Source organism: Passer domesticus, chromosome 13 (genome assembly GCF_036417665.1).
Source record: "Passer domesticus isolate bPasDom1 chromosome 13, bPasDom1.hap1, whole genome shotgun sequence".
NCBI classification, from domain to species: domain Eukaryota; kingdom Metazoa; phylum Chordata; class Aves; order Passeriformes; family Passeridae; genus Passer; species Passer domesticus.
The window spans coordinates 15,307,552-15,331,195 of NC_087486.1; the positions used below are offsets into that span (position 1 = coordinate 15,307,552).

At 49.9% G+C, this 23,644-nt stretch overlaps 1 protein-coding gene and 1 long non-coding RNA gene across 5 annotated transcripts in view; one reads left to right on the forward strand and one right to left on the reverse strand.

Moving 5' to 3' along the window:
- Positions 1-23,644, reverse strand: part of NRG2 (neuregulin 2) — a 154,730-nt gene that overhangs the window by 99,894 nt on the left and 31,192 nt on the right. The gene's annotated exons all lie outside the window — the stretch shown is intronic.
- On the forward strand, positions 21,071-23,064 carry LOC135280245 (uncharacterized). The gene is made up of 3 exons (XR_010347265.1): positions 21,071-21,184; positions 21,742-21,888; positions 22,733-23,064. It is a non-coding gene; the product is annotated as an uncharacterized LOC135280245 (long non-coding RNA).

Sequence of the window (23,644 nt, forward strand, 5' to 3'; positions counted from 1 at the left end):
CAGAATTCATCAATGAGCAGCTGAGCTGCTCAGGAGTCTACTGGGAAAACATTTCTAGAGCTCCACAAATGAAAACCACTTCTCCCGGGCTCTTATTCTGCTCATTGCACTTTCTACCCCTTATGTCAAGTTGTCACGGTTCTCATTTGCCAGCAGCTGCCTGACCCTGCTTGGGTGGTGGCAGGAGTAAAGTAGAAGATACATGGAGCCAAGCGTTTAAATGAGCAGAGATGTTCTTGGCAGACACAGGCAGAGAGCACAAGACTGGCAGCCTGCAGGCTAGAGAGCTGTGCACTGCACTGTCCCAGAACACCCAGCAAATTCGTGCCCTGGAGGAGCTCTGACACACTGCATGACCCACAGAGTCACCAGTGTGGGGTGGCTGACCTTCACCTGGGCAAGCAGTGCCACCCCAGCTGCGGTGCCAGCTGACATCCCTGCTCCAGGACACGTCCAGAGCAGCACAGACCTCCAGCACTGCTCTGCGTGCAGAGCTCCCGGAGGGCTGGTCTGCTCTCTGCGTGCGTGTCCCACCCCAGCCCAGGCACTGCAGCATGAGAAGGAGCCTCGGCTGCAGCCCAGAGACATCTGAGCTCAGTAGCAGCATCTGACGACAGATGTGTGTCTTGCAACATCGCTACTGAAGTGTCTTTTCCTTTCAAAGTAGGAATCATTTTCCTTCACGTAATAGTGCAGGCAAATATAATCCTATTAACAGGGCTATTAAACTAAACAATACTTGGCACGCCATGACCTAAAGAAACAATCCACCAGCACCGGCAGCTTGTAAACAGCCCCGTCCCTGAGGCAAAATGGGCATTTCCTGTGCCCGAGTGCCCTCCTGGCCAGCACCCTCGACCCTGCTGCTGCACCAGCCTCTGCAGGACACCCAGTCCTTCAATGTGTGGGAGGGCACTGAAGTAAAAAGCTGCTGTCTGCATAAAAACTGTCTTTCCTGAGACGAGTGGGCCCTTTTCCATCCCACTATCCCAGGCTCTAAATCAAATTTACTCCCTAACCCAATTAGCATTCACTCAAGTTTACACCAAGGCAAGGCTTGGATCTTCGTTGGCATCTCTGCAATGGCTCTCATCTCTTGGGTTTAGAGCTCTTTTGCTCCTCCACATATCTGAATTCCCAATCCAGCCATGCCTGAATTGAAAGACTGGGCTCACATCTCTTTTCAGTAGGCCTGTCAATTAAAGTTCTGCCTTCTGGTCTGGTCTCTTGACTGAAGCAGTTCTAATTCTTGCCCCACTCCTGCAAAAATGCCCCTGGCCCTTCTCTGCCATTGCTTGCAGCTGTGGCAGGGCATGAGAGCATTGCCTGGGGAAGAGATGAACACTAGGATGCACAGGAGCTCCATGTGCATACTCTCTGTAACCCTGCAAACAGCTGTCATTTCCATGGTGCTGCAGCAGCAGAAGAGCAAGGAGAAGAGTTTGGGCTGGGGAGCCATTTGTGGTGGCTTTTAGCAGCGTGAAATGATGCATTTACCCCATGGGGCACTAAACTGTGATCAGCAAAGGAGGAACCCATGGAGACTAAACATGATGTTGACGACCCAATAGTGTCTCCTGATTGCTCCTCAGAGCTACCCACACAACAGGAGCTCTACAGATCTATATGCTGTGTAAAGCACTTGTCTCTGGCCTCCCAGCCCTGCTGGGCTCCCCGGTGGTTCCATGGAGAGCAGACACTCTTGCCTAAGCACTGCTGGTTCCCTTCCCCTGCAGTGAGCTCAGAACAAATCCAGAGCCATCACCTTTCTCTGCCTCTCTGCCCACTCTTTATTGCTGCCTTTGAAGCTGCAGGTGAGCCCAGAGTGCTGCTGCCCTGGGTGCACAGGGGCACCCTCTCACCTGTCCTTCCCCACAGGGATCCCTCAGCCCCTTGCAGAGCAGCTGTTCTCCCTGTGGGATGAGATCCACTGCAGACGATGCGTTGGCAGGGATCGTCCACCAGACAGATGAGGGATGTTTTCTGTCATCCCAGAACTTCTGCCAGCTCCAAGATGAGAAGGTGTTTGTCCAGGTGACATCCCTGGCCACATTCTGTGTTGGAGCTGGGGTTTCCAAGGAGATGCATCATGCTAGCACTCTGCTCTGGGAGGAGATCTGCTCCAGCCCCACCAGCATATGGAAACCGGATTCCTCTTGAAGCAGGAGAAAGACAACCCAAACCTCACTAGTCACTTTTCAATACCTCTGTTGTTGTGTACTGCCTTAGAAACCTCTGCAAAACCAGAAATGGCCACAAATCCAAACCCATTTCCAATGAACAGTGTGAATCCAAAACAGTCCCAGTAAGAAAACCTGGACTTGAGAAAATGCCATATTAAGTGGCACAGTGAAAGTTGCTCATTGTGTCTTGACTCTTGCACAGCCCAGCTACTTCATATTTTCTCCAAGCCAATTTGGCTTTCCTTGTTGTTTCATTTTATGGGGAAGATTTTTATCATTGCTGGTTTATATCTTCATCTTCTTTTATGAGGAAAATGTATTGGAAATTCCCCCTCACATAACACAGAGGGAAGCAGTGACAAATGGATCTCAAAGGATGAACTGATCAGCTGCTTTCTCAAGGCTTTCATCTGGCCAGAGGCTGAGATAAGGCCAAGATGAGCAGCCCAGCACTAAAACACTCCACAGGATCTGATAGGATGAAGACCTACAAATCTGCCTCTATCAGAAAGTACAATCAAATTACAGGAATTCACTCAGGTAAACAAATAATCCCAAAATGTGTCCAGATATGCACAGGGTGATTCAATCCCACAATAAATAGACCAGACACAGCTCCAGCCACTTAAACTGACCACAACACTTTTCACTGCCCACCCCCACCCCCCTCAAAATTCCTGGAATAACAGACATTCTACGTTGTTCAAACAAACAATATTTATTTTATTCTTACGTAAAATTGTACGGGTTCTGCAGATATAAACACAGGTAAACATTGCCTCCTGTCCCCAGTGCTGCAATGCACAGCAGAGCCTCAGGGAGAGGAGGGCCACAGGGCCTGCACTCACCTCCCAGTTCTGCCAGAGCTTCCCAAACAACTTCACAGTGATCCAGCATCTTGGGGTTTGGTCTCCATCAGACCGAGCACCCAAAGCCAATGGCACTTTAACACATGTCAACACAACCCAGCTTCCAAAGGTGTTGAGCTACAGTAGCTGGAACCAGCGTTCCCAGCCTTCAGCAGCCAGGCCACTTCAATTTATGTAGATAAATATTTTAAAATATTGACAACAAACACTCTGTGTTTAGTCACCGGGAAAGAGAACAAGACAGTTTTCCAAGCTGAAAGGCTGAGTTAGACTCTTGGTGACAGCAAACAGGGGACAGAAAGAAGCACAGAGCATTACAAAACCAAGCCAGCAAGTGCAATGCTGGCTTCAAGAGGCTGATTTATTTGTCTTTTAGCAAAAGCATTCAGAAATTTACATCTTTGCCTCTTCACAGATGGTGCTAAGTCAGATTGTCCTGCTGGAACCATTACTGACAGTATCACTGAATCATCTGAATTAATCCCTGTGAGGAGGCAGAGGTAATTCTGGAAGGCTGGGGTAGGGCAAAGCCCAGTGGGACTCATTTTGTACTTTATAAACACTTCTGGAAAGCTGAGCTCCTGCTTTGAGCCTACAAAGCCAAAGATCAGCTCTGACCAAGGTTGGGAACAAATTCTACCCAGGTTTCTTCCAGGAAAATTCATGCAACTTGGTTTCACCTTTCAACCAGCACTCTGGGAATTCACTGGGGATGAGGATCTAAGCCCAATCTTTCCACAAACTCATCAACCCCAGGAGCAGGGAAAAAACATGAGAAAAAGTACTACTTGCCAGTCACACCACAATTCTTTGCTGCAACAGCAGCTGGAGGATGCAAAAAGAACAAGACTGAAGAGGCAGTCATCAGGGGAGGTTATGAAATAAAGACCAATAAAGTGTACATCTAATTGCTCCCCAATGCAGGCCAACCCTACAGGAGAGTGAAGTCTTCCAAAGCATCTTCCTAGAGGTTATGCACTTACACACTTGTTCTCTGAGTATGAACTTGCTTGGGCAAAGGGTGGGAATTTATTCCAAAAGGGAGAGCCTTTGTGCCACCCTCTGTGAAGCCAAGGGCTGCAGAGCCCCTGCATTGCTCAGCACTGGCAGGCAAAAGGCAGAAGGAACATTTGAACAGTTGATTTTTGAGTGGCACTGGGAATCTGCCAGGTCCTTCCTTTGTCCTGAAGGGTTTGCAGCTCTCTGAAAACCCTGGGAATGAAGGAATCTATGATGCTCAAAAGTCTTAAGGATTTTGACTCATCTGAAGCACTTTACTATCAAAGTTACTTCATTATCAAAAAAGCATCACTTTTTAATGAATCTCAGATCCTACAAGTCATTGCAAAGTTCCCCATTATCAAACCCTGTGTTATGACAATGGATAAACCAATTTCCAGGGGTAATGCTAATAATATATTCTAGAAGAGGACATAGCAGAGGGGATAAGGATTTAAGAGCTGCAGACAACAGTCAAAAATAGTCAAAAAACCCTTTTATCTGCCCTAGGTCTAGTCACACACTAGTTCATCACCTGGGCAGGTCTCAGAGCTGCACACACCCCAAAGCATCACAGGAACAAGTGATGGGCTCTCCTGGACTTCCTGCTGACTACAGCACGAGATGACTCTGGAACCTGGCCTTAAGAAAAAGCTTTAAGTCAGTCAGTCACTGGGGTTGAAAGAGGGAAAGAGCTTGGAGAAACAGCAATAATTTCTGGGAGAACTGTACTGTTACCAGGGTACAGGTTTATTCTGGGAACATCTAAGAGCTCCAAGGGAGCTCTGATTTCAAGTGGGGCTGTGTAGATCCAGTGTGTTTACAGCACACACAGACAAGGCAGGTAAAAGAAGGACTTTTAGATTGGAAATGCCTCCCTGTGAGGGTGATGAGGCCCTGGCACAGGTGGCTGCCCCATCCCTGGAAGTGCTGCAAGCCAGGTTGGATGGGGCTTGGAGCACCCTGGGACAGTGGAAGGTGTCCCTGCCGTGGCAGGGGTGGAATGAGGTGAGCTCTGAAGTCCATTGCAATCCAAACCACCCTGGGATTCTATGAAGAGCTCAGCCTGTGCTCTGGGGGGCAGGAAGGGAACCAGGGTGTGCTGACCTGACAGTGCAAGGGCTCTGTGGACCTGCTGGGAGTCGTGTCCACATCCCACACTGAGAGCACACAGTGCACTGAGTGGTGAAGGTGTCCAAGGGCAGCCAAAGATAGAATTAGAAAGTCTGGCTGAGAGATACTGTGTTTAGCACAGGACAGAAGAACAATCCATTTTCAATCCTCATCAGCTACAGATCCAACATGGAACTTTTTGTGAATCATCAAATCATCTCAACTTGACTTATGGTGCTGCCAGCATCTTCTCTCTGTAGGGCAGCCCACAAACACCAAAAAGAAGCCCAATCACCACAGAGAAGGAATTAATAATGAACAGGAGAGTCACTCTGAGAGCAGTCAGCTGGTCAAACTCTAATTAACAACCAACAGCAGCCCTGGATGGATGCTCACACCAGGAGCCCCAGGATGTTTTCAGCCTCAGCTCAATGCCAAAATCACATTACCCAGGCAGCTGGGGTATGACCAAAACCTTTCCACAGCAAAAGTTCGTGTTTCTCCAGCTAAACATGGGCTGAGTTGGCAATGCTGGCTCAAGTGGTTCTGCAGGCTGGTTTCTCCAGAGCCTGAAAGGACCAGGGTGCCTGTTCCAAACACTCTTTCTTCTTCATCTTGTGAGCTGCAGGTGCGACCATCACAAGTCTGGGGAACATGGGGGGTGGTTGGTTGCCTAGGGGTTGCATTAAATTCCTGCTCTGCACCTCTGTCACTTCCCCAGGCACACAAGGGGAGGAAGTGTGTGAGTGACACAGAGCGAGGAGTGGCTGCAGACAGTTTGGTGACCAGACCCCTCCTGAGCCCTCACTCCATCCTTCTGCTGGTTCAATAACTTGAGAGTGGAGCCCCAGCCCAGCCCAGGGAAGCAGGGCACAGCTGAAGTGGCAGAGAAGTTGCTGAGTACCTGAGGAGGCCCAAGGGATTTGCACAGACACGAGGCTGGGCAGGCTGTGTGGCCGAGACTGGAACATGGGCTACAAGCAATGAACAGATCCTGAGAACAGCCCCTTCCTTTCTCAGGACCTTCTTTGTGCCAGTGAGGACTTCCTACAGCTAGCAAGGGTCCCATCTGTCCTCCTGTCAGGTCTGAAAACTCCCACTCAGTTCAGCAGACAACCAGGAGAGCATTCCTCTCCCTTCTGCAGGGAATCATAACTTGGCTGTCCCCTCTCACCTGGGCTACCACACACTCCCATGTGTGTTCCTATGTCTTCTCCAGCCAGATGACCTTCACTTTATGCAAAGTACAAAGCCACGCCCGAGTTCACCCAAACTTGTCTCATTTTCCTTTTCACTATTTGCATGGCCAAATCCTCTGAAACACATACTTTGCAAAACCAGAGCTGAGCCACCCCCAAGCCCTCAGTGCATGCTGACCCTCCAGGCTTGATAGCAAAGCTATGTTTGGGGCTTATAAAACCTGTTCTGCACCAGGTGAGGTGAGAGATGGAGAGCTGACGTAGGGCTCTGTCTTAAGCTCAATAAGAAAAGTCCAACAGTAAATCCCTTAATTAAACAGCTGCTTTAATAAGATAGAATTAAAGAGAAATATTGCTAGTGAGTAAATCTGACACCCCTTTGGATGTTGGCAGCCCTGCATTTCTGCATCATCCCACAGAGCCCAGGTAGATGTTCCTACAAGGCTGCACAGATCCTTTCCCTGGAGAAAATCTCCTTTTTGGTCATCTGAGCTACATTTTCTTACAAGAAAACTATTCACCGCAGGTATTGCCAAACAGAAGGGACGTTCACTGCCGCACAGGCAGTGTGATCACAGCTTCCCCACGGGAGCTGCCCACGGGCTCCTCTGTTACCAGGAGCTGGCTGTGCCTGTCCTGCACCCGGGATCTGTGTGGCACTGCCCAGCCCAGGGCCGTGCTGGCCACCCCACACAGCCAGCACGGGTCACTCTGTCGTGGATCACTGACTCTCCACGTGGATCACTGACTCTCCAGTGGCTCCCGATCAGGATCACTGCATCCACCCCTTGATCCACATGCAGTTTTCCTGTCCAGAGGAATGATAAGTTACAGATTATGTTAATAACATACAGGTTTCCCAAGCCCTAAGAACGAGGTGCAGTAGAGCATACATGGCACGTTCAAAACCACTGACTCCTCCAAGACAATGTCTTCTGCAACACTCCCAACACAAAGCCCAAACGTAACCAGCCGTGTGCAGCTGGGTTCAGGGCATTTCTGACGAGCTCTGCTGAGCTCATTTTATGAGGATTGTGCTGCAATTTACATGTTCTTTTGGAATTTCATTTGTCTTTGTTGAATTCTCCATCTGCCTAAACATGCCCGGCGGGCTGTGAGGATGCCCACACAATTCTTGTAACGTTACACCTGAGTGACAATACCCACAGCCCTGCTCAGCCACCTCCCATCCTGCTCCCACTTGGCTGGCCGTGGACGATGGACCCTTGCCTCTGCTCCCAGGTTTGTGTGGGCAGGGGTGACCAGGGGCCAAGCAGCTCAGAGCACCAACCCCTGTTCCAGCCCAGTGGGCATCGCTCCTCCATCTCCCCCCAGCACAGCCCTGCATTGCAGAGCTCAGCTGGAGCATTCCAGCGGGATGAACAAGGGCATCTGGATCAAATATCAAGAAATTCTTCCCTGTGGTGGTGCAGAGGCTCTGGCACAGGTTGCCCAGAAAAGCTGTGGCTGCCCCATCCCTGGAAATGTTCAGGGGCAATCAGGACTAGCAGAAGGTGTCCCTGCCCATGGCAGGGGGATTGGAATGAGATGAGCTTTAAGGCCCCTCCCAACCCAACCAGCCTGTGATTATATGACTCCATGATTCTATGGTTCTATTTCTCTTCCACTGTCCAGAGCAGACACCCTTTCTGAGGGTATTGCTTTGCTCAACAGTGCTGTTTCAGTGAGAAAGAAGGATGCATGGAGTCACATGCCATGTTTTGATCTCATTTGTCCAGGCCTAACAATGACAAGAGCAGTTTCACAGTCCAGGATGACCAGAAGAGCTGCTGGGCAGCCTCTCCACAGTGGGAGTTGTCTCTCCAAACCAGGACACCACAGTTGCACCGCTCTGGCTGAGAAGCCTTAACAAAGCCTTTTTCTCCTGGAGGAAGCCAATAACAGTCTCAGACCTGGATTGTCTTGAGTTCTAACAACCCTGATTCCTAAGAACACATAAACTGAGAGGTTTTTCCAGTGAGAAGGACAAAATCCAGTTAGTATAGGTTGCATACTTGTACAGCTCAGAAAGGAGTGACAGCATTAAAGCCCTGCTATGTTTTAACATCAGTACTTGATAAGGAAGAAAAAAACTAATTTTTAACTGATCATTCAAATATATCTGAGTCATCCCCTCCTTTGCATAAAAGTCACTTCTAATCCTGACATCCGGGGCAGAGCTCTCTGATTCACCCACATCCCCTTTGCACTCACCAACTCTCCAAGCGCTGCGATCCCTTTGCTCCACTCCTGCTGAAGGAGCCAAGCCACACTTTGCTCACATTTTACCTCCTTACAAGAATTCCCCCAGCAGGAAAGCTGAGCTGCTCCACACCAAAAGGCAGAAATCGCCTTGGGTAACCTGGGCTGGAATCAGCCAACGAGACAAAGCTGTTTTCACTTGGCCGTGCATGGTCAAGGCACACAAGACACAGAGATTTCTCCTCACATTCAGCTGTGGAACACGACCAAACCTCGATGTGTTGAAGCCTTGGTGCTCATCTCAGCTCCTGCCCCTTGACAACACAGTGAACCATGCAGAGGGCACAAACACATGCACAAACACATCAGGGACTGGGTCTCAGATCAGCCTCCCTTGAATCAATGTGACTTCCCAGAACATCTGCTTCCTATTGGAGCAGGTCCCTTTGCTCTTATTGACAGAAGGCTAATGGCCCTCTGGACACACCTTACCTAGAAAATGTGCCATTGGGAAAGCACAGAGGATTTTCTGCTGCCTTTTTAGGCAACTAAAGCAACTGGAAGCAAGAGGCAGCTGGCAGGGCTGAGCACACGAGCATCTGAGAACCATTTGAACCAAAATTGCAAGCAGAGTCTGTGATGTTATCCCCCATGTTCCAGCCAAAGAGAATCTAAAGGCTTGAGTGCAATGAACACAGAGACACCACATGCCCCAAACCCCACCATCCCAGAGACCACGGGCTTGTAGGAGAGTATTAGAGGATGGGGCTTGGCAGACAGACACATTTTGGAGTTAATGTGGCTTTCTTGGTGCCAGCACCAGAAAAAGCAGCAAGTTCAAAACCAGCACAGAGCACTGTGGCCACTGTCGGTCTGCCATGGAGGCAGCAACTATGAAAAAAGCCATCCTCCCCCAAGCAGGGTAGCAAAGCAAGCAGTCCTTCTCCAGACCCAAGGGTGACACAATCAGATTCTGCCATCACAGAATGGGGAAGTTCCAAGGGACCACAGTGGCCATCACGTCCAACCTCCCTGCTCAAGCAGGGTTTCAAGCAATGGCCTCTGGCCAGAAAGAACCTCTGCTCAAAGGCTCTCTGCTGCCTTGGGTGGATGCCCTTGTTGCACCCAGGGACATGCCATGGATACCTGCTGGAACCATCTCTGGGGAAGGGGAGTCCTCCCACCTGGCCACTGAGCCCAGGGCTGCAGCCATCACTCACTCCATGCCAGACTGAGTGACTAACAATTCTTGATGTTCAATCTATCTCTGGGAGTCAGCTCAGCCATGAAAGGCAAGGATCTGCTCACTGTGGGTCACGGCGGGGCAGAGCAGGACCAGCTGCCCCACCAGCAGCCCACAAGTGGAACCATTCACAAGTGCAAGCTGAAGGCACTTTGTGATTTGCATTGACAGGCTTCTGCTCAGGTGCAGACTGAGGAAACAAGCCAGGAACAGGGGACAAACACCATCAGACACCATTTCCCCTCTTTGGTTACAACCATTCAGAACAGCTATACTTTTATGGAGATGCTGAGCCAGCTGAGAGAAGCTTCAAGGTTCTTTGTTGATACTCAGACACTGTGCAGGTAAAGTCTCCATTGCACACAGCCAGGGCACCACATGGATCTATTGCCACTTAGTCCAGAGCCTTTCCAGAGGTGCCCAGTGCCATCCAGGGCTGATGTGCTGCTGGAGTCCTGCCCAGGGCTGCCACACAAGGCCCACCCTGACCTGCAGCAGCACCAGTCCAGTTGCCCTCCCCAGCCCCTGGTGCCAGCCCAACCCCATCCCTGCCCTGCACCCCTGCCCTGTGCCCCCTGTCCTGTGTCCCCAGGCCTGTGTCCCCTGCCCTGTGCCAGGCTCCCTCCCTGTGCAGCGAGCACAGCTGTGTGTGTTTAGCTCACCCAGAGTGGCACTGGGGGTGGAACAGTGACCTTTCCCATGAAACCGTATGGGAAACGAAATTCCCTCTTTCAAAACTTTGTCATGTCTCAACTAGCTGCTCTGCAAGTAATTTTTACAAAAGGAGGAGGGAGCTGTCAGCTGAGACCTGTCAGTGACCGAGAGCACAAATCACAGCACCTCCCCAAGCCATGGAGACAAAAGCTCTTGGCACAGCCAGTGCCAGCCCCGCTGCCGCGGTGCCAGGCTGCCCGGGCCGGGAGGAGCTGGCAACCAGCGTGACAGCGCCGGGGGAGGACTAGGAAATCAAAGGGCCATTTCCACGCAGAGCAACATTCCCGTGCCTCGAAGCAAGCAGGAGCTTGTGCCTGGAAGCGCGTGTCCCGTCCAGCCTGCCCTGCGAGCGGAGCGCGCCTGCGGCTCCCACGCACACCAGCAGAGCCCCAGGGATGGGTGAACATCAGCTCCTGCCCCGCGGGGAGAAGCCTCCCAAAAGCTGCACCTCGGGGAGGTCTGGCTCTTCGCCACCTCTGGCTGGAGCAGCGAGGCTAAAAACCTCTTTGTCTCCATCAAGGACCCCCGAGCACGGAATTTGTAACCTTGGAGTGGCAAAGGTGAGTGTTTATAACTGCGAGCAGCACTGCTAGGAGACACTGGAAGACAGAAAAAAACCTCCGGCACAGGAGATTTAAAAACAAAAGAGAAGAGAATATTACCTGCATAGGAGAGGTCTGTGTGGGGATTTCCCATAACATCACGCTCAGCCTCTTGTTTAAAAGCCTCTTGTTTCAAAATGGGTTGAACAGGGTAAGAAACGTTTCTCTGCAGTGAGAGAAATCCATGCTGAGAAAAATCACCACCCACAGCTTCATCTGAGCTCTGGGCTGCTGCTCGTGGCATGCTGACACTTCCATATCTTGGAGAGATCTGTCACTTCAAAGTCACACTGACATATGAGGAGTGAAAGGCAGGAACAGCCTCACGTTTGCACACTGTAGCTAAATAAAGCAAGTTGCCAGGATACATTTTCTGCTCTCCAAATACACTGCTGAACACGGTCCAGGTGTGCAGAGACATTAGACACAACCATTAGCACCGTGATGCATCCACTGGTCACTGACACGCTGAGACCTCTCTTACCTCTGCCAGGCTCCCACTGGATTTTGTCCCACTACTTCCATCCCAGTTTCCACACACAGACCACAGAACAAGATCCTTCCATAGCCCTCAAATGGCTTAGGACTGGATTTTTCCAATCATGCAATAAAAATACCTTAATGCATTCCTGTGCATTTATCCATTAAGATGCTCCTCCACAAGTTTTGGAGTCTTGTGCTAGACTTTTAGAGGTTGATGGCACAAAATTCTCTTATGGTAAGGAGAGAACATGCCCTTTAGCTTAGACTTTCCCCTGTTTTACAGCTCTCTCCTCAGCACTAAGTACTTGTTAGCAGTTTTCCCCTTTTTTTAATGGGTTCTTCTGGGAGAGATTTATGAACTAAAGGAATTCATAAAGCATTAGAGACCCTCTTTAACAGGTGCCTTAAAAAGCCTTGTCAGTGCTTACTGGAGGCACCAGCAAATCCTTTTCCTTCAGGTCAGCAGGTGTAGGGGTGAGGTCCTGTTCCTGCAGCAAGCATGGCAGGATGGCATCTCCTGGCACTGTAACCCTGAGGTTCATTCCAGACAAGGAATGAGTCAGTTCTGCATCAGATCTCAGCTCTGCTTGGTACAACAGCTCCTTAACGTGGGCCCAAAACCCACCCTCAGCACTTAGCTGATGTCCCAGAGCCCCAGGATGTGGGTCTGCTCTGAGGAGAGTCATGGTTGCACTTTTAGACTCTTTGGAGGTGTTCTAGACTCCACTGGGAATCTCCAGCAAGGGATTTAGGAAGCAGAGTTTCCAGGTGGTGGCCTGAAAGGGAGATTTGATGAAAACAAGACAGGCCTTGGAAAGAGATTATCCAAGGCTTGGATACTTAAATGGGAACAATCTAAAATTTTAAATTTCAAAAAAAATATTTTGAATTATCAAATGGGAAACAAGTTAAACATCTCCTCAAATCCTTGGCTTTCATGCACTGCAGAACTCACCATGGAAAGTTTCTCTCCCTCCTTCTAGAAAGCTCTTGCCCAGGCCCCTTCTCTACCCAGGACTTTGATTTCTCTTCACACTGTGCAGTCAAGCTCTAAGCTTGCCCCCTTCAGTTCACTCGATTTACTGTCCAGAAACCCGAGAAAAGTGCAGTCACATCCCTTTCTACACATCATGATCTTCCCTCTGTGCCAGCCAATTTACTCCAGAACCTCTTCTGGCACCTCTCCTGGCTTTTCCACTCGTGCCCTCCCCTTCTAAGCCCTCAGAGGTCACCCACAGGGGTGCCAACAAGCCAGTCCCGTTCAGAGGAGCAGCCCCTGGTCCCACCACCCACTGCAGCTCCTCAGTCTGCCCACAGCCCCTGTGCTGTGGGGTGGGGAGCTGGCATGTCACTAATCCATATGGGTTAGGACAACTTGTGTGATCCCACCCAGTGAGAAACCTGGGCAAGTGCCTTCCTGCCAGCTTTTTCCTCCTAAGCTGGTGTAGGAAGCCAAGGAGGGCTGTTCTCTTCCCTCTGTACCTCCCACAGGTGAGAGCTCCCAAAGTGGAGCAGACACCTTTCATGAGTAAAAAACCATTACAGGAGAGCCAGTGGTGAACATCCTCCTCCCATTTCTGGGGGTTTGCATGGGCTCATAGTTAACACCTGAACTGCACCGAGAAAAAACAATCAGAGGAGATTTTCCAACTCGCCCAGTGGCCTGGCATTACTGCAGGGTGTGCAGGCAGAGGCTGTGTGTGCCAAGCCAGCAGGGTCTGCTCTCAGTGGTGAGCTGTCCCCAGAGGTGACACAGCCTCATCCATTCTCATCTCTGGGTTCCTGACCCCAGTTCAGCCAAAAACCTGCAGCCAGTCCATGGAATTCAGTAATGCACAAGGAGCTTGTAGAGAGCATTCTGGAGAGGACCAAGGAGAGCAGAGGGAAGAAGGTGCTGCAGCTTTCACCATGACATCACTGCCCTGTAAAGCCAATAACAACTCTCTGCCCAATGGGGAAACCTTCTCAAGGACCAGTTGCAGTGCTCATCCCAGATGAGACCTTCCTGAAGCAAGCCAGCTTCCACTGGCCCAGTTCTCATTAACAATTTCTTCTAGAACAAATTTTTGGGTGACTTTCTTCCCACACAGCACACCAGAGTCAATAGAGCCACTGAAGAGGGACCTGTGCCCAACCCTACAGAACAATTTCTCAGCCTCTCGGCTGCTGGTGTACCCATTGCAGCCCTGTGCAGCCATCTGGGAGGTCACAGAATCCTGGAATGGTTTGGATTGGAAGAGACCTTAAAGCTAATCCAGTGCCACCCCCTGCCATGGATAGGGACATCTTCCACTGTCCCAGGCTGCTCCAAGCCTGGTCCAACCTGGTCTTGAACACTGCTAGGCATCCAGGGGCAGCCACAGCTGCTCTGGGCACCCTGTGCCAGGGCCTCACCCCCTCCCAAGGAAGAATTTCTCCCCAGTCTCTCATCCAAACCAGCCCCCTGTCAGTGTCGAGCCCTTCCCCCTTGCCCTGTCACTCCCAGCCCTTCTGAAAAGTCTCCCTCCCATGAGACATACGTGGGGAGAGGGATGCTGAGGCCAGGAACAGAGAGAATGCCATGGAGATGTTGGGTTGGACTCACAGCTGGATGACAGAGATATTAATGTGTTGACAACCCTGTCAGCCCAGAAGTGCAGCAAAATGAGATTGTGCACTCTGCCACTCCTCAGGACAGCTCCCAGCTGTGTTGTTTGCCTCAGCACTGGCCTCTGCAGAATCTCCACATGCTCCATTACCCTCTCCAGCCTCTGGTGGTTGGGGAATGGGTTTCCAGACCTGCATCCTGACACCTACACAATAACAGCATCCCCTACAATCCACATCTGCCTGCTGAGAGCCTCTGCAGGGCTGACAGACAGGGAACAGCCTCTCCTCAGTCCTAAGGGACCTGCAGTGCCCAGAGCAGACCATCTCCTCCCCCATGGTGTCTTCTGCTTCTTTCTGATTCCATTCTCAATGGGAGCATCTCTTCTGACATCTGCATCTTCCACCCAGTTCAGGGAGCACTTTCCAGAGCCAGGCACTTGTGTCATGCTAGTTTGGGCAGAATGGGGCTGTTTGATGTGATGTCCCCTGGTGGAACTTCTGCCTGGGACAGTGGGACTTTTCAAATCCACTTGATCTCTTCCACCAGGAAACCTCTGATTATAAAGTACTTTACACTAATTGCATACAAGCGAGTTATAAAAAAAATGCAAAATGTTCTCTGTAACACAATTCAGTGTCTTCTACTTTTATAATGTATTTGATGACACCCCCCAGGGAAAACACTCCTGCATGAACAAGTAACGACGCAAGAGGAAAACATAAGTAGGGCAATCTGGGTATAGATGATAATTACCAGCACATAAAAATATATCATAAGATACGCTTAAATAACTTCACATGAGGAGGCAGTTCTGGTCTAGCAATTCCTTTACCATGACATAATTTTTGTGCTCATAGGCCAACTGAATGTAACTAGAAATCTCAGGACTACATGGGCCAAGAAGAGTTTGTGTCCTCTCTGCTGGCATGCTGGCAATGTCACTCCATTGAATTTGCCATTGGAAAGCTGGGGCTAGTTTTCCCTGTGCTGCTTCTTCCTGGCTGGCCAGGCCTCAGTGGCCCATGCCACACTGAATTCCAGATCACCAGATATTCCCTCTTCACAGCTGACTCCTGCTTTGCCTTGAAATAAGAGATTGGTCAAGGCCTGTTTTTTGGTCTGAGCAAAAGACTCCTGAGCTGAGCTAAAGCAGAAATCATTTATCCAGCCCTCAGGAGTACAGATTCCCACCACTGTAATGCCCTGAGAGCTTCTGGAACTGCTTGTGCCCTTTGGAGTGGCCTGAAGAGACAAATCCTGCAGTAAAGCTTATCGCTGTCTCCCTTGCACTGTACCTCATGTGGTACCCGATGAGCAAACACAGCTCAGCATCTGAGGCAACACACAGAGCCCTGAGACATCTCCCAGCTCAGCAGGACATGCACAGGGTTTTCTTTATATCTCTGAGGATAAACTGAGACTCATCCCCTGCACAGGTGTCTGCAGAATGCCCAGGAAATGCAGTGGGAAGAGACAACCTGAGCACTGAGATCTGCCAGCAACGGCCCCAGGAGGTGCCACCACGGGCTCAGGAGGTCCTGGACAGCAGACAAGGCTAAAAAGGCATTGCAAGAAGGGGGTGGCTGGGCATGGGAATGTTGCAGGAGGCCCAAAAAGCAGGCAGAGCTCTCCTGCAGGCAGCACACCAGGCAAGCAGATATGTGTTCTCCTCTAAGCTGCTGCGTCTGGGATACGGGGAGAAGCCAGGAGCAGAAGACAGGCCTGGAAACAGGGACTAGGGACTATCAAAGTATTTTTCACCATTGCATGTGTCTTGCATAAGGATGAGGTGATAGGGCTGAAACACAGGTGTCACACTCCGTGCCTGAGCACCAGTGGCATGTCCCTCCAACCAGAGCACATAAAAATGTTCTTCAGGCCTTGGACTCTCTTTCTGGTATAGAATTTAATGGCTGAGCTATGCTTTAGCTTGAGACAAATCCAGGCTTCCTTGCAGGAGGACTATGAAGTGCTTAATGCATATCCTGCCATCTCCTGATGAGACAGCCAGGTCCTCCTCTGTTCCACACAGTTAATGTTCTTCCCTTAACGAGAGACACAGGACCCAAAACCCTTCCTCACATCCTCACACCCACAGTGTAGGTCCCCAGCCGTGCTGGGGAGGAGGAGCTCGTGGGAAGGGACTAAAGCAAATACTGAGAGCACCTTGACAACCAGCTGGAGACATCTCACTCTGTTCTACCAGCTGGGCAGGGGGTGTCCAGCCAACAAACAAGAAACCAGATCCTGAGTGCTTCAAACAACTCAAGTTTGAGTTGTTTGCCTCCTGGAATAAACAGCAACAGTAAAGTGTCAGTCTTGGGAGAAAAGGACAAAGCTCCTACCCACCTGACCAGCTCCAAACAGCCCCTTGTTGGGCTCAGAGCAGGGTGGATCTCTGAGCAGTTCTGTCCAAATATTCTGCTGCCCACAGCCTGTCTGAAAAGCATTTTCTACCAGAGTCCCTCTGACACTGTTATCTCCCTTCTGTGCATAACACACACAGTAGAAATAGTGGTGGTTTAATCTGTACTTTCCACTCCTATTGTTCTCTAACGATCTGGTGCAATTATCCCAACTGAACCCTTCTGGCAGAGCACAGAGTCATTTCTGAACTGGCTCTGTCTGTTCCAGTGGGCTACTGGCCCTGTTTGGGAGCATTTTCTCCTGGTGAGGAGTCCTAGGAGCCACTGATCCTCTCAACAGAGCACATTCAGCAGCTCTGGGCTGAGATGGGAGCCACCACTGCTGCCTTGGCAGTGAGGGGAGAGCTCTCCCAAGCATTCCTAGAGCTTCACACCCTGACACAGAGCAAAACAAGAATACCATCTTCCTTGACAGCAGATAGAAGGGAAAACAATGAAAATCCTTTCCAGGTGCTCTGCCACAGACAAGCACAGTCACGTTCAGACAGGAAGCTGCATTAGCAACCTGTTAGCCTTGGTGGGGTTCTGTCACTTTGTTTGGGTTTTAATAAGTCACCTTGCCATTCTCCAGACTGGTTTGTTTTGCCTTCTCGTGCCAGTAAGGCAGAGGAAAAAAAAAACAAACAAACACAAATAACAAAACCTAACCAAAAATATGATCTTTTCCCCCCACCACACAGATCTCAGTCCCTGGTTTGGAGGTGAGAAGTGGAGCTGCATTCCCTGGGAGCAGGCAGGTAAATGAACTGCCTGAGCAGGGTGCTGCTCAACATCTCAGAGCCAAGAGGTCAGAAGGAGGTTGATCCTTCATTTTCTATTCTGGCAAAACTCCTGTTGTTATCCACAAGCACATGGTGATTCAGGGCCCAGGAGAGGCGTTCCAGAGCGGATTCTACAACAACTGCTCATTGAATTTCAGATTCCTCACATTGCAGCAGCCTTGCTGCCCCTCCTGGAGATCCCCCACATCCCTGGGGCCCCTGCTGACCCCCATCCCACTCTCCTGGGGCAGGAGTCTTCAAGCTGGAAGGACACAGCTCCACAGGTCTCTGCCACCAGCACTGAGGCAGCACAGGATGAAACATCACCACGTTCATTTCTGGGCTGCCATTCACCCTGAGAGCACAGCCCCACTGCTCCCCAGAGCAGCCCCTCTCTCTCTGCTGCCATGTGAGCCCCCAGGCTCGGGCACCCTGCATTGATGGGGGGAATAAGCACACTGCAATGTTTGCAGAGATGGAGAGAGAGGATTAAAGCTCTTTGTGAGCAGCAGTAACCCGAACCTGAGGTGCAGGACACAGATTGTGTGTCATGGCACCCAGAGTACAGGCTGGGATATTAAAGGCAGATTAGGATAATTTCACGTGCCAGACACCAGGAGAGACCTTGCAGTCCAAACATGCTTGAACTTGCTGATAAACCTGTTGCCTTCAGTGGATAACCTCCAAAGCAGGCAAAAAAGCTGGAGCCACAAAGCAAATGCCGGGCCTGATAACAGGCATTTAATATTTATTAGCACAGGGTTATGAGCCCCTCTCTCTACACTTCTGGCTTCACTAAGAGCATCAGCCCTTCTGCAACCCCACCAGGAGAGAGGCCTTTCCCTGGTCAAATGGTTTGTGTCAGGCTGACACCAGACGCCTCCGTGTCTCACGGGAAGGAGCAGTTTTATGGCCAACTGCCAGAATTAGTTTATAACCTGTGGCTGGTACCAGCAATCCCTAGGTCTGGCTGCAGGGAAGGTGCCCTGGTCTCAGGTCTATGGTTAAGGAACTGCATTATCACTCGCACTGCTTTGGAGCAGCTCAGGGTACCGTGTTAACCCCTCCAGCTCACACTGCAAAGAGCATCAGCCCTGCAGTGTGCAGTGAGGAGCTGTGCAGATGCTGGGAAGGGCCTGTTCTACCACTGTCCCAGCCTGGAGTTACAGCCCAGTGGTCTCTTTCCATCATAGAATTTCCTCTGCAGCTTCATCCTCCTCCCTGACCCTGGGCAGTGATTTCTCTAGACTTCCATGGCTTGTGGTGGAACACAAGCCACATCTCCAACCACCTTAAGAGCCAAACAAAAGTTCATTACTTACACCTACACTAATATACCAGTTCTCTTTTACACATTTATTATCATTATTAGATGATCTCATGCCCAGGAACTTAGTGATGTATGCGGCCAAAGCAGTGCTGAAAGTAACTGGGTCCCTCAGAAGGAGAGTCAACCACTAAAAGGGAAGAAATTCTCTTTATGTGGAGTCAGGTCAGGGTCAGATTCACCAGCCTGGAGTCTGTGGATCTGAGGGATGGCATTCCTAGTGCTTAGCACCTTCACAAGAGAACAGGATGTCACACAGAGACAAAGAAAGTGATGGACTCAAAACTGCAAGAAGGGTTCAGAAGCTTTCAAACAAGGAAAAGGAAAAGGGCAGGGAGTGAAATGTTCTAATGGAATAAGAGAAAATCTATTGGGTCGAGTCATCCTAGCAAGCTAAATGGGCATACCTTAAATTTGCTTGGCATCCTGCAAGGAGAATGCATTAAGTTCTCATGAAATAAGAGGAAACTCAAAGCAAGTAGACAAGTTCTGCTTCAAGGGATGAATTACTTCAAAGGAAGGAAATCCTTCTGAAGAAAGCAAGGCAGTGGCACAACATGGACATCCCTGGGACAGACAGCTCCATCTCCTGTGAGTCTTTGGCTGTGGTGACACAGACTAGACTTGTAAATCCAGTTGCTGGCACACAAGGACTGCACATAGAAGCATCCTGGTAGCACAAGGGTCCCACAAATATTCCAATCTCCACTGTATCCAAGCTGCAAATTATGAGATGCCTTGTAATCGCCACTCTCTAGGATGAATACTGGTCTGGGTATCCTCTCACAGAGTATCCTGGCCAGGCCCAGCAGGTTTTCAAGGAAAAAGTACAGACAGGAAAAAGAGAAGGATTTTTATTGTCTTTACTCCCTCCACGTACAGTAGAGCAGCCTTTCTGATCCACTAACACCAGCACAGCAGCTCATGTCTTTGCTAATCCCACACAGCTGAACATCTCTGCATTCCAGCCTCACATCCACTACACTGAATTAAAAACAGCAGCACCAAGGCAAGAAAATAAACCCTCCACTTGTCTCTGTATGGATTTCTTGGATAAAGGGTTTCACGCAGCCCTCCCATGCCAGGCAGGGTCCATGACTGTGCCACAGGATCCAGACATCTTCACGTCAAGTGTCCTGCAATGCCCCAGCTCAGTTAGAGGGACCTTGAGCAGTTTTCAGTGCCACAAGCCAGAGGTCAGCATCCTCTGGAGCACTGAGAAGATGCATACAAGGAGCCCAAATATCCTGCAGGTCATCTGGTCAGTGAAAGGACCGTGGCTTGGGGCAGTGATGTGTGCCAGCTCTGCAGCAGCCACTGCATTCCACAGGGTAAGCCAGGAAGGGGAGAACCTGCAAGTATTCTCCATACAAAGGATAATAGGATAAAATAATAATAATTAAAAAAAATAAGTTGAAGAGTTTTGCATGGGTGGCTGTAGCAGTAGTACAACAGGTCCAGACAACAGAAAAAGGCTGATGGAGGAGTCCCACGTGCCACAGAAGGAGCAGAAGGAGCCTTGCATCACTTTGCCAAATGCCCTGGAGATTCCAGCTAAAAATAGACAGGAGAACTCTATAAGTGATCAGAATTATGATTTACTAGGGGCAACAGATTGTCTGGGAGAACTCAAACTGAACCCAGAGCAGTATCAGCCTGTTCTGGAAGAATGAGGAATGCTGTCTGTGTGCAGTGAGGACACAGGCATGGGTTGCAGGCAGAACAGAAAACTCAGGCCTACAGAAAGGCCCAGCAGGGCAAAGAAGCAGCTCTGGGGACAAAAGGACAATCTGGAGCACACTGAGGAGGATCTGCTGGGCCAGGAACACTGCAGACCCACGCTCAGCAGTGATTCAGTGTGGAGGCTGGGGAGAACACAAACACGAAATGCAACATGGGTGAGGTTGACTGAGACAAAAGGGTTGAGGAGCCTTCAGAGGGGCACCAGAAAAATTTAAATGCGGATTTCAGAACAGCAGAAAACCGTAAGCCCTGAGCTTTGTTATGAATGTCTTGGAAAGCTGAGCTACAGGAACAAAGAGCAGCAGCAGATGTGCTGGTTTGGTGGAGAACAGGGCCTTGAACAAGCTCTCTGGCTGCCAGAGCAAGGCAGGAGGGAAAGGAAGGGACCAATGCACTGAACCATGAGATCCTTGTGGAGTGCAGAAGGAATCAACTCCAGGTTGCATTACAACCACCAACAGCTAAAAGCAATCTCACCAGCACAAAAGGACAAAACTGAAATGGCAAGACACTGAGCTCGGGATGGAAAACTGTTCTTAGCCCATCAGTTGAGAGAGAGAGATATGACACGTCCACCTCTCAGAGCTGGAAAGCTCAGATCAGCTGTCTTGGATACATGAAGAAGGTCACAAAGACCACTGTGAGACAGCAGCAGCAGCAGGTGCAGCACAGCTATTTATTAATGTCTGCAGGAGAACAAGATTTAACCCTCAGGCCCAGCAAGAGCAGAGTAAGGAGTGCTCTTCTGTGGGAAGGGTTTCCAATGAGATATGCCTGACAAGTCTGTCTCAGAGTAGTGATGCAGGTTACTGGGGTTTGGGCTCCAGAGAAAACCAAGTGGGCTTAGAAGGTCACAGAGAGGGCAAGTGAAGTGCAAAATAGGAAGAAAATGGAAGAAAATGGAAGAAAATGGAAGAAAATAAAATCTGGGCCTATTAGATTAGCTTTCATTAGCATAAACATGAGATGCAAGCAAGGAAGGGTGCAGGACCAAACACAACTCCTTCAGACAGCCCAGCTCTCTGGGTAGCCAGGGAAAAGAACTTTGTAGATAAAGAAACAACAATGGTTATCAATTCTTGATGTTAGTAAGACTTGTGACATTTGTTTGGTGACAGTCTCCTAGGGTATTTAAGGGAGCTTCAATGTCAATATGATGGGAAGACATCTAGAAAAGACATGTTCAAAGAGCAGACATAAATGGCTTGCTGTCTGATGGAAGATGAATCAAGTGAGAAATCACAGGATGAAGTTTGGGTCAATCCTAACTAGCCTTTCTCCTCACAGCCAGATAGCAACAGGGATTGATTCACCACACGGATGATGCCAGCACAGAAGAAGCTGCCAGAATATCACAGGACAGGCATTGGATTCAGACCAATCTCAAGGACTTGGGAGATGCAGTCAGGAAAAGAAATAAGAAATAAGGAACAAGTGAGTCAGAGCAGTCATCCCCATGGGCAGAGAAGGGACAAAGAAGGGTCTAGAAGGAATTGTGGATCTGCACAGGACCCATGTCCACTGATGGACACAGGGGAGGAGGGGCAGGAGTCCCCATGGGTTTTAAATAACTCCACAGATGGAGACTCCACATCCTCTCCAGGGAAGTCATGCCAGAATTTGGTCACTCTCACAACAGGAAAAGCTTTCATTCTGTCCAGATGGAACCTCCTGTGTGCCCAGTGCCTCTGGTCCTGTCACTGGACACTGCTGAGAAGAGTCCAACTCCTTCCTCTTTGTTGCCTCCCATCAGGCATCTATAACACAGATAAGGTGCTCTGAGCCTTCTCTCCTCCAAGCTGACCAGTCCCAGCTTCTCAGCTTTTGCTCAGCCTAAACTTAGGAGCCCAGTTTGCTTAAGTGGTCTGAGGCTGAGGGTTAGTCCTCCTTTCCCCTGGACTCAGGGGTTTGTGATTGCTGAAGCCTGATCTTAACAAAAGCAAAGAAGGCACCAAGTAGCTCAGCTTTTCCACAGCTGTCACCAGGTCCCTGGCATTGTTCAGCAGCAGGCCCACATTGAGCCTACTCTGCCCTTTGCTGGTCAGGTACTTGCAGGATCACTTCTGTCACCCTTCACACTCCTCACCAGCTTCAACTCCAGGTCATCTTATCCCTGCAAAATCAGACAGCAGCTCTGTACTCCTCCTAGACCATCTGCCTCTGCTTCTACCTCTTGTCTGCTTCAGCAACAAACTGCTCCTCTAAGCAGGCCTTTGATTAATTTCAGTTCTCTGCTTTTGACTTTGCACATTTGCTGTTTCTCCGTGTCTTCACCTAGGTGAGGTCTCTTGATGGAGAGTAGCTGCATTCACACAATCATGGGATGCCCTGCACTGGGAGGAACCCACAAGGATCAACAAGTTCAGCTCCTGATCCTGCACAGGACAACCCCAACAATCCCAGCACGTGTCTGAGGGTGTCACTACTCCAAGCTGTGCTGCCTACAACAAACCTCCAGTCCACCAGCTGGGTTCTCCTGATGTCATGTGGATATTCAGCTCCCTGCCACCCTACTTACACCAGGCAATGGAGGCATTTGCCTGTGTGAGTGGAGCAGATGGAAAAACCACAGAGGAAGTCACGGTAGCTGAGTCTCCCCTCTCACCGTACTCACCCATTTAAAGCCCTGCTGCACGACATGACATGTTTCAACACCTGCAGTGATAAATAGTAGCACAAACCAGGAACAACCCTGTTTATCCTCAAGTGTTCCTTGGTCACATTGCAGCCCACAATAGCATTCGTTAACAAGTGTTAGAACATGGTTACAAATTGCAGCAAACACAAACGCTCCGTCAGTGTTATTGCAGACTTCATTAACGATGATCCTTCGCATTTCAGCAACAGCCATTCAAGGATCTGAAAACATTTATATGCCTCTGTGAGCCAAGTGTCACGCTCCATGTGTGAGCCAGATGTTCACAACATCATTTTACAAATGAGGGAATGAAGTCCACAGGACTGACTCCAGACCCCTTTCCACCCACTGAGTAATCTGCTGCCCACCAACTAGTCATGGGGGAATTGTCCAATTCAAGGCAAGGCAGGATACCATTATGGGCTCTTTGTTTCCTTGCTTTGTCTCTTAATCCCTTGCTCCTCATCTTGTATTTAGACCCTGGGCCTGGGGGGTACCTCTGGTGGGCACAGAGACACAGCCCAGCCCTGCTCAGCCAGGCCGTGGTAGCAG